This window comes from Scylla paramamosain, chromosome 32 (assembly GCF_035594125.1).
Source record: "Scylla paramamosain isolate STU-SP2022 chromosome 32, ASM3559412v1, whole genome shotgun sequence".
NCBI lineage: Eukaryota > Metazoa > Arthropoda > Malacostraca > Decapoda > Portunidae > Scylla > Scylla paramamosain.
The window spans coordinates 17,239,881-17,249,880 of record NC_087182.1 but is presented as its reverse complement, the minus strand read 5'-3'; the positions used below and the strand labels follow the sequence as shown (position 1 = coordinate 17,249,880).

The 10,000-nt window shown below is 37.1% G+C and overlaps 1 protein-coding gene and 1 long non-coding RNA gene across 7 annotated transcripts in view; one reads left to right on the top strand and one right to left on the bottom strand.

Moving 5' to 3' along the window:
* The window catches only part of LOC135089301 (calcitonin gene-related peptide type 1 receptor-like), a 236,893-nt gene that overhangs the window by 77,173 nt on the left and 149,720 nt on the right, over positions 1-10,000 (bottom strand). The window lies entirely within an intron of this gene.
* The window catches only part of LOC135089302 (uncharacterized), a 122,743-nt gene that overhangs the window by 331 nt on the left and 112,412 nt on the right, over positions 1-10,000 (top strand). Inside the window, exons 1-2 of the long non-coding RNA XR_010261447.1 lie at positions 1-270; positions 3,733-3,820. The exon at positions 1-270 is cut by the window's left edge and continues 331 nt beyond it. This is a non-coding gene — a long non-coding RNA (uncharacterized LOC135089302). The remainder of the gene's footprint in view (positions 271-3,732; positions 3,821-10,000) is intronic.

Sequence of the window (10,000 nt, the reverse complement as noted above, 5' to 3'; positions counted from 1 at the left end):
CCACACTCCACATCCAAGCCTCTCATCACACACTAAATTATTCCTCATGCCTTAAGAAAACCTACTATACTCAGCCGTAAAACCGTAAAGGGCTCATAGCGAAGGAGTGCAAATAGATAAATGTCAAGGGAAGTGATATGCCGGGCTATAATCATGAAATCTGGATCGTGAAGTCAAGTTGCCGCAAACGCTTGACGCCGCTTTCTTGTTTACATCCCGCGGCGCGCACGTGGAGCTGCCGCGGGGGGAGAGGGACTGTTTTATGGTGAGGTGAGGCTTTGCGGGGCTTTGGCATGGCGGCAGTTGGTGCCTCCTGTGTTTATCCAGCCCCGGGTGATATTGAGCAGCTCGAGAATGCGGAAAATGAGGGTGGTGGAGGGAAATGTCGTGGTGTGCTTGGGGACAGTTTCCAGGAGGCGGGCCAGGCGGGAAGTGGTAGTGGTGGTAGCGGATGTGGGGACAACTGTAAATAAGTCGGTGTCTCCGCCACTCTCTTCCAGCAGTCATGCCTTATCAAATGTAGGAATTTGCTGCGAAGTAGACAAAGCTTATTAACCTGAGAAGTTGGCCACATCCCTAAGTATCGCAGTTTTGAGGAATTTCTTAAGAGATTTCCCCAGAGCACTTACGGAATGTTTGTGCAGCGTAGAGATAACTTTATATCAGTCAACCCTATAGACGCTGATCCCTTAAGGTTATCAGTGCACCTGTTACCTGCCTGCTGTTCTTATCTCCAGGCTATTGTGTGGTAAGAAAACTAGCTAGCTTTGAATATTTAATGTGAAAACCATTGGAATAATAATCTTTACCAGTTGCGGAAAATGAACAACGGAACCATAATCCCTGAGACTTTCTGAGAAATTTGTTGATGCATAAAACGGCAATTTCTGGAAGGTGGAATGTGAGGAAAGTGATAGATGTGGAAAAAGCACCAGAATGCAGAAAGTTTAAAGAGGTGAATTTTTGTTGGTGCATCAAGGGATAGTTCCTGGAAGGGGTTATATTTGCTGCATTACTGCCTCTGCAATTTCTCTTGGACTTCCCATATTTTTACACATATTTACTGGATATTATTAAGGAGATGCAAACTTTTTTGTAAGTTAGGTGAGGCCATGATAGGTCAGGTTCAAAATTAATTTAGGCAATGGAAGATTGTCTGGTTGGGCAAGATTATAATCAATTAAATTTATGAATAAGGTATATGATTAATGTACGAGTAAGGAAGAGACTCCATATCTTCATAATTTTGTCCCAGAACTGCACTAGAATATGGAAAGTGATGGTGGATGATAAAAAATTTGTTGGTGTTTAATTAAAAGGACAGTGTTGGTGTGCGGAAAGGATTATACTTGCATGTTTTAGTGCCTCGGAAATTTCTGTGCAGTGTTCCTTTTTATTCAGTCTTGCTCTTTATTCGTGTAAGTAGATTATGTGCCCACAGTGCTGCACAAACCTGGTCAAGCCTTTTATTCATTACATTCTGACAGTCTCTCTAAAAAATCCCTGTGTTTAAATTCCTTTGACTGTTTTGTGGATTTGTTTTTTTTCGCTTTTTTTTTTATTGTAGCTGTAGAATGTTATTTGAAAGTTATTTTTATTTTACTTATTACACACATTGCATTTATTACTTCATTTGCATCTCTCAGGTTCACAAAGTTGGATTAGGTCATGTACAATATGTTGGGCTGTATGATGTGTCCTACTTGTCATTAGATGAGAGACTGGTTTGGACAAATTAGAAACTTAGATAGCTGAGTTTTAATCCGATAAGTTTTCCACATATGTATACAGTATCTAAGCAAAGCAGTTCTTAGTGGGTGAGGTTAGCAGGACAGGAGATGGGTTAGGAGATGAACTGTTTGAGTAGAGGTGCACTTGTGATTCAGTGGTTTGGATTTCATTCAGTTTTAGTATTTAGTATATTGAGTTTGGTCATGGAAATTAAGTTTAGTGAGGTGTTTGGGCAGTTTAGGTTAGGTTAAGCAAGGTTGTGCTGTGTAATGCTATTTTTACACAATTAATGTCCTGATGTAGTGATCCCTAAAATATTTGCACAGTGAGGAGTGACTGTTTGGTACAATAGTTTAGTGTCTTGGCACATTGTTTACTCCTCTGGTTTTCCCTGGCCTAACACTTTTCAACACTGCAACACTTGTTCATGCTGTGTCTCGATTCTATCATTATCTTTTTTTGGATTGTTGACCTAATATTCCTGCACTTTTTACTACAAAGATTTCTAAATTTTGCACAAGAAGAATTTATGCCAGTCTTATGTATACCAATGTTTTCATGGTTGATATATCGTAGTACAAGGAAACATATGGGGTAATGTTGATATAGGGAAATAAGTTGGAATAATATTGGAACTGTACATCCTGGCCATCACACAAGTTGCTAAAATGGACTGAGTGGAGGGACTGAAACTTGCTCTTTATTTTATTCCTGCAGTGAGGCAAGGTATACAGATAGGTACAAGTAAGGACATACAGCATATAAGATTGATACAAGAATAAAGAAAAGTATAGTGTACATGTTTGATATACTGAAGTAGATACAAGGGAGAATAAAGGGTGTAAGTTTAATTTATTGAAGTACTATAGATATGAGGAAGAATATAGGATACAAGACTGATATAGAGAGGTACAATTATATAAGGTACAAGGCTGGTGAAGACAAGGGTAAGGAAGTCTATGGGGTACTAGGTTGTTATAGATAGATACAAGGAAGGAATTAAGGTACATAGGTGATATAAGGAGATACATACGGGGAAGGATTAAAGCTGCAAGGGTAAATGGTTGTTATATACCCTTCAGTGGATTTTTTTTTTTTTTATAAGGGAAATGTTTAAGTGTTTTAGATACTGGTGAAAAATAGTACAGTAAAATCCCTCTCATCTGGCATTCGAGTATCCGGCAGCTTCAAGTATCTGGCACATTTTTTCCCCGAGCCTTAAAATCAATAAAAAATCAATGTGTACTCATAAAATCGATTAAAATTCCCGCGCGAGGCATACTTTGTCCCCTCGCCACCAGAGCACACTGCTTTGCGCCACCTGCGGCCCACTGCACTGTGTTTACTCAGTGACTCAGTCCCACGTGTGCACTGTTTATCACCTGACGCCTTCATCATGCCTAAAGTTGTAGAAAAGAGGAAGCGTGTTGTGCTTACACTTAAGCAGCTGATCAGATCAGCTGCTGATTAAGATCAGCTGATCTTTGTTATGGTAAGATGCGTGAGTGTAGGGTGGTGATTGTGGACATAATTTCACTTCTATTCAAGTATCCGGCAATATTCAAGTATCCGGCATGTCGGCGGTCCTGTTGATGCCGGATAAGAGGGATTTTACTCTACTGGTGAAAAATAGTACTGTTATTTTGGGGAACTCGTGATGTATTGATAAAAGCAGGTGGAATTGAAAAATCTTAATACAATATATGGTATAAAGTTTAATATGTAATTAGGCAGAAGATGTTTAGTACTAAAATAGAGGAATTGTTATACACTAAGGTAGTATGATGAAGATTTATAATACGGTTGTTTATAGTAAGTTTTGTTCATGTAATGTTTTGAAAAGAATAGATTGTATTAATACATATACTTGCTTTTTAAATAAAGTTAGGATCACAATATAACAAGTTTCATTTAGGTTTTATAAGGATAATAGATTACAATGCTGGAAGGTGCTTTCATACATATGCTGGTTTGCTAATTTAAATGTTTCTGTATTTCCAGGTGTGTTAGTGTTGAGTATGTGAAAAAAGAAAAGAAGGAAGTGAGTGATGAAGAGGAAAAACAAGAGGAAATGAAGTCCACTGTTAATGTGAGTGAGTATTTGTTGTCTGTTCTGTTCACTGTCATTAGCCTTGGGAGTCTTTACCTGTTGCCGTGCTGAAATTAGAGAAATATCTTTATTATCATTATTTATTCTATTGTTGCTGCTGTTCTTTCCTTGTCATTTGATATACAGGTTTTTACTGTTGTGTTTATTATGAACAGTATAAAGAGTGTGTCATTATTATTATTATTATTATTATTATTATTATTATTATTATTATTATTATTATTATTATTATTATTATTATCATTGTTATTTTATTTTTATTATTATTATCATTATTATTATTGTTATTATTATTATTATTATTATTATTATTATTATTATTATTATTATTATTATTATTATTATTATTATTATTACTATTATTGTTATTATTCTATTAGTTATTGTTTCTTTAACAAATATGTTGTGATAACTTTGATACTGAAGTAATGAATCAGGAAGAACATATATTAAATAAATGTAATATGCAAAATTATGAACGATACGTATTAACACTGCTGATACTTGATCTATATATATATATTGATATGAAAACAAAATATTGATAGAAACACACCACATGTTTAATTATGAGTGAATACTTTTAAGACCTAAAGAACACGGAAGCTTAAGAATAGTACCAGCAATTAGAACACACTGTAAATAATCTTTATAATAACTCTAAAACTAGTGATGCTTGACATGGACAGTCAAATATGAAGAGGAGCACAATGGCACATCAGTTTCTTGGCAGACCTCTCTTTAACACCTGACTTATGGAAGACTGTCATCTCTTCAATACCTGACATCAAGACACCCATCTCCTTTAATAACTGACAGAATTAATGAATGCTGACAAATCATTGTGGGAAAACAGTGCCATCTCCGTTTCCTGACTGACATATGTTTAAATTCCCTGATAATTATTACTAGTGGTTTTATTTCATCTTATCTTTTCCTTGTCCCCTCTGATTTTCTCTTAATCATCTGGTACCTTTATTTAATTATACTCTTTTCCCTTGCTTCCGTCACTTGTTTTTCCTCAATATTCAAGTGTCTTCATTTAATCATTACTAACTTTTCTTTATCTCCCCTCAATTTTTCTCTTAATTATCAGGTGCCTTCATTTAATCATTACTCGCTTTTCTTTATCTCCCTCACTCTTTCTTGATTATCAGGTGCCTTCATTTAATCATTACTCGCTTTTCTTTATCTCCCTCACTCTTTCTTGATTATCAGTTGCCTTCCTATGGCTATTCCCCCATATGATAAATTTCACCCATCCATTCACTTTTTTTTTTTCCATCCGTGTTGCAATTTTTTCCAGCGAGTGAAGGTGAACATAAGGAATGACTTAATTACACCTGTGTGGCCAGTACAGAGGGATCAGGGGCAGGTGAAATGTGGCCACGTATTTCACAGGACTGCTTGTAATTTACCTTAGCTTTATCTCATCTTAATTAGTAGTGATGAGCTGTGTGTGTGTGTGTGTGTGTGTGTGTGTGTGTGTGTGTGTGTGTGTGTGTGTGTGTGTGTGTGTGTGTGTGTGTTAATGAAGGGTTGTCAGGGTGTTAACAAAGGAAGTAAATTTTCTGCTTTCTGTGTGTTTTTTTTTTTTTTTTTATGTTAGTGTTGCTATTTAGGTTACAATGGGCAGAAAGAAAAGGAGGAAAAAATTTAGAGGTTATTGCAGTAATGTGGTGTAATGATCTGTTATCCTCCCTCCCCTTATTCTTATTTATTCAGTCTCTTTCTCATTCTCTTTCTCCTTTTTTTCCCATTCATATTGTAATTAGTGTGGTCTTTGTCTGTCTGGCTGCCTGTTAGTGTCACTTTGTCTGTATGTCAGTGTCTGTCCACCTGTTAGTGTCATTTTGTCTGTCTATCAGTGTCTGTCTGCCTGTCTCATGTCTTCCTATCAATGAGGCTGAATTTGAGGATAAAACCAACACCATTCAATGCAAAAAGATCAATAACTTATGAAGGACTAAAGAAATTCTGACTCTTCAACTCTGTCAAAAGTTATCAGTAAGAAAGACTATATTTAAAGGAATTTTGCTAGTGTCCATCTGTCTGTCTCATGTTTTCCCATTGATAAAGCTGAATTTGAGGGTAAAAACAACACCATCTCAATTGCAAGAAGAAATCAATAACTTATGGAAAACTAAGGTAATTCAAATTTTTTTCAAGTATCAAAAGTTATCAGTAAGAAAGACTATATTTAAAGGAATTTTGTCAGTGTCCGTCTGTGTGTCTGTCTCATGTGTTCCCATTAATAAAGCTGAATATGAGGGTAAAACCAACACCATTCAATACAAAAAGATCAATAACTTATGGAAGACTAAAGAAATTCTAACTTTTCAGCTCTTTAATTAAATTTTTTTTTGTCTGGGCTGTTGATTATGTTCTCAGGTTGTGTTTGTTTTGCTTGGAAGGTACACGTTTTCTGTGAGCAAGGGAGTCCTTTGTTATTTTATCCCTTCACACTATATGCAGCAGTGTAAATCCTTATTATTTTTTTAATGAGATGCAGAGGTTGTCCATGAACTAACCCAGGACAAATGACTCTCTCTCTCTCTCTCTCTCTCTCTCTCTCTCTCTCTCTCTCTCTCTCTCTCTCTCTCTCTCTCTCTCTCTCTCTCTCTCTCTCTCTCTCTCTCTCTCTCTCTCTCTCTCTCTCTCTCTCTCTCTCTCTCTCTCTCTCTCTCTCTCTCTTTTCATTATGGTGAGCCTGTGTGAAGGTAGTTTTAATTAAATTTTACCTACTGTATATATTTGTCACGTTGCTGGCCATCCCTCTCTTCCCCACCTCCCCTGCTAGACTGCCTCACTTCTCCTACGCCCCTCCCTGCCTGGCCATCTCCTCTACCCAATCCCTCCCTGCCTGGCCACCATTACTCTGCATAGGCCTTGACAAGTGTGTGTAATTAAAAAGTAGGTTGGGTTTTTTAAGAGGTATTCTATTCTGCTTTGGGTGCTTCATTATACACTTTGTAAGGTCACACACACACACACACACACACACACACACACACACACACACACACACACACAGACCAAAGAGGTGTTGTGTGGAAAGAGTATGCAAAGGTGCAAAGTAAATAAGCATGATTTGAAATGGAAAGGCAGGTTAGTACAAGCTTGGCACTATCTTGTAACTATGCAAATAACCAAGTGTAGATAGGATAAACACACACACACACCACACACACACACACACACACACACACACACACACACACACACACACACACACACACACACACACACACACACACACACACACACACACACACACACAGTAACAACAAACATCTTCATTCATACATTCAAGGCAAAATTTTAATATTTACTTTTTTTCTGTAACCAAACCTCGCCTCTTCATTTAACAAGTTAATGATCACAAAAACAAACAATTTAGTAGCAAAAGACATCATCATTCATATATTCAAAGTTCATGTTCCTCATTTTTTATCTAACCAAACCTTCCTTCTTGATTCTTGATTTCTTTACTATTTTTGTTAATTTTCATGAGTCTTCTTCCATAGTTTTCTCATATAAGAACACAGGGGAGGCTACAAGAAATTTACACCTACACACGGCTCTTCCTTAATTACACACGTCTCATCCCTATTCATAAATTCATAGGATTATCCACCATTTTGCGTTGAGTGTTCTTACTTTCATCCCTCACTGATCTGGCGTCGTTGGTAACAGTGTAAGAAGACAACGGAAGCTGCAAAAAACCAACAGGATTACACGTGGCAGTCTTGATTACACTCGTCTCTCATCCCTATCTATAAATCCATCTAATCTTTTTAAATCTTCCTCTTGACTCGGCACTAACTAACAATTACTACTACTACTACTACTACTTCTACTACTACTACTACTACTACTACTACTACTACTACTACTACTACTACTACTACTACTACTACTACTGATTACCGAGTCTTCAAATCATCTACAACTCTGAGAATCAACATCTTCCAATCTCTTTTGTAAATGTAACTTGATCTTGACGTGAAAAGTGAGACAGACAGACAGACAGACAGACGGATAGATAGACAGACAGACATGTAATTCGTGAAAAATGAGACAAGCAGAACTGACAGATTGACAGACACGCAATTCAGCCTCTTTCGTGTAATTCTCTTAAAAAAAATAATGTAAAAGTGGCGGGGAAGGAAGGCAGTGGAAGTGACTCGCTGGCTGACACGCAAAAGGCTCCCTGGAGATGAGACGCTCGTGTTATGCAAGGCGCCCATATTCTGAAACACTTCCGCTCTGCACCTCCACTACTTTCCAAAGGCGGTAGTTGATGTTTCATGGATTTTTAATGGTGTGTTTACGGGTCTAGTGGCAGATTAGTAAGATATCTGCATTATTAACAGGAGGAAATACTCGTGGCCTTGAAAAAATAGCCGTGGTGAGAGAGCATAACCTTTTTAATAAATTTCACTGGTTTTTATGGGTATTTTTACGGTTCTAGTGATAGATTAACAAGGTGTCTACATTATTAACGAGGGAAACACTTGTGAGAACCCGGCTAATCATCTCTGTGGCCTTGGAAAATAGTCGTGGCGAAAGAGTAAAGTGTTTGTGTGTACGAGGCGTGGGTGAGCTGGCTGGCTCTTGCAGCGTCGTGTTATGGTGCTTGAGGTGACTGGCCCGTGAACTGTGTGTTTCAGTGTGATGAGGGTGAAGGGTATACGTGCACCATTACCGAGAGAGAGAGAGAGAGAGAGAGAGAGAGAGAGAGAGAGAGAGAGAGAGAGAGAGAGAGAGAGAGTGGGTGAAGTTTTTAATGTCTTTTGAATATTTACTTTACACAGATAACGAAGTGTTTCTATATATCTTATTTGTTACCGACATTTTTCGTTGTGTGTGTGTGTGTGTTGTGTGTGTGTGTGTGTGTGTGTGTGTGTGTGTTTGTGTGTGTGTGTGTGTGTTTGCTTTCGGTTACTTATTCAAGGCTGCGTGCACGTGGGTAGTATATTTAGATATTTTATTTATATTATTGTATTGACTCAAGTGAAGGATGAATTTAAACTCAAGATAAAATAAAATATATGAAAACCTACAAGCAAGACGCAGTAGACGCATCTATTTTAGTCGAGCTACATTACACAAGATAATCAAAACAGATAAGGTTAATTGGGAAGAAAAATAGTGAATAAATGCAAAAATAGACAAAAAATAAACGAAAACTTACAGAAAAAATGCAGTACATGATTATATTTTTGTCCGTTTTACATAGAATAAGCAAGTAAGGTTATTTTTTTTAAGAGAGATGAGAATAAACGCAAAGTAAACAAAAAAAAAATCAATAAAACTCCAAAGAAAAGACTAAAAACAAACAAAAACCTACATAAAAGATACAGTACATGATTATATTTAAGTCTATATTACACAGAATAAACAAGTAAGAGTTATTTTTTTTAAGAGAAATGAGGATAAACACAAAACAGACCAAAAAAATAAATAAAAAACCTGAAGAAAAGACTAAAACCAACAGAAAAGACGCAGTTCATGATTATATTCTAGTCTGCCTTACGCAAAACAAACAAGTAAGGTAATTTTTGGAAGAGAAATGAAAATAAACCAAAAAAAATAAATAAATAAAAAAAACCGCAAGATAAACACTAAAAAAGAAAAAGAAAAACAAATGAAAACCCACAGAAAACACAACACGAAAACACTTAAGTCTACCCAAACCTCCGTGAACCTCAGAAAACGCACACCCTTTGCAGCGCCACCAGTCACCGCGCCAATGAAGAGATACAGACCAGAATGCAAAATAAATCATCACTTTTTACCCCCAAGATCGACGCATTAGTAATAAATTAGCGACAAAGGGGAAGCCTGAAACGACACCTTTCGATTGACTGAGAACGGTGTAGTGGCAAGATTAACTGCTCTAATACATCATGGGACGGAGTGCAGGGAGGAGGAGGAGGAAGAGGAAGAGGAGGAGGACGCTGAGGAGGAGGACAAAGAGAAGGGAGATGATAAAATGGTAGGAGAGGAGGACAAACAGGATTTAGTATATTAAAAAGGCAAAAAGGCAAAGAAGAAGAGGAGGAGGAGGACGAGGAGGAGGAGGAGAGACGGAGGAAAGAGGGAGGAAACTAGGTTATTAAAAGGATATGGAGAAGGATGAGGAAAAGGTAAGAG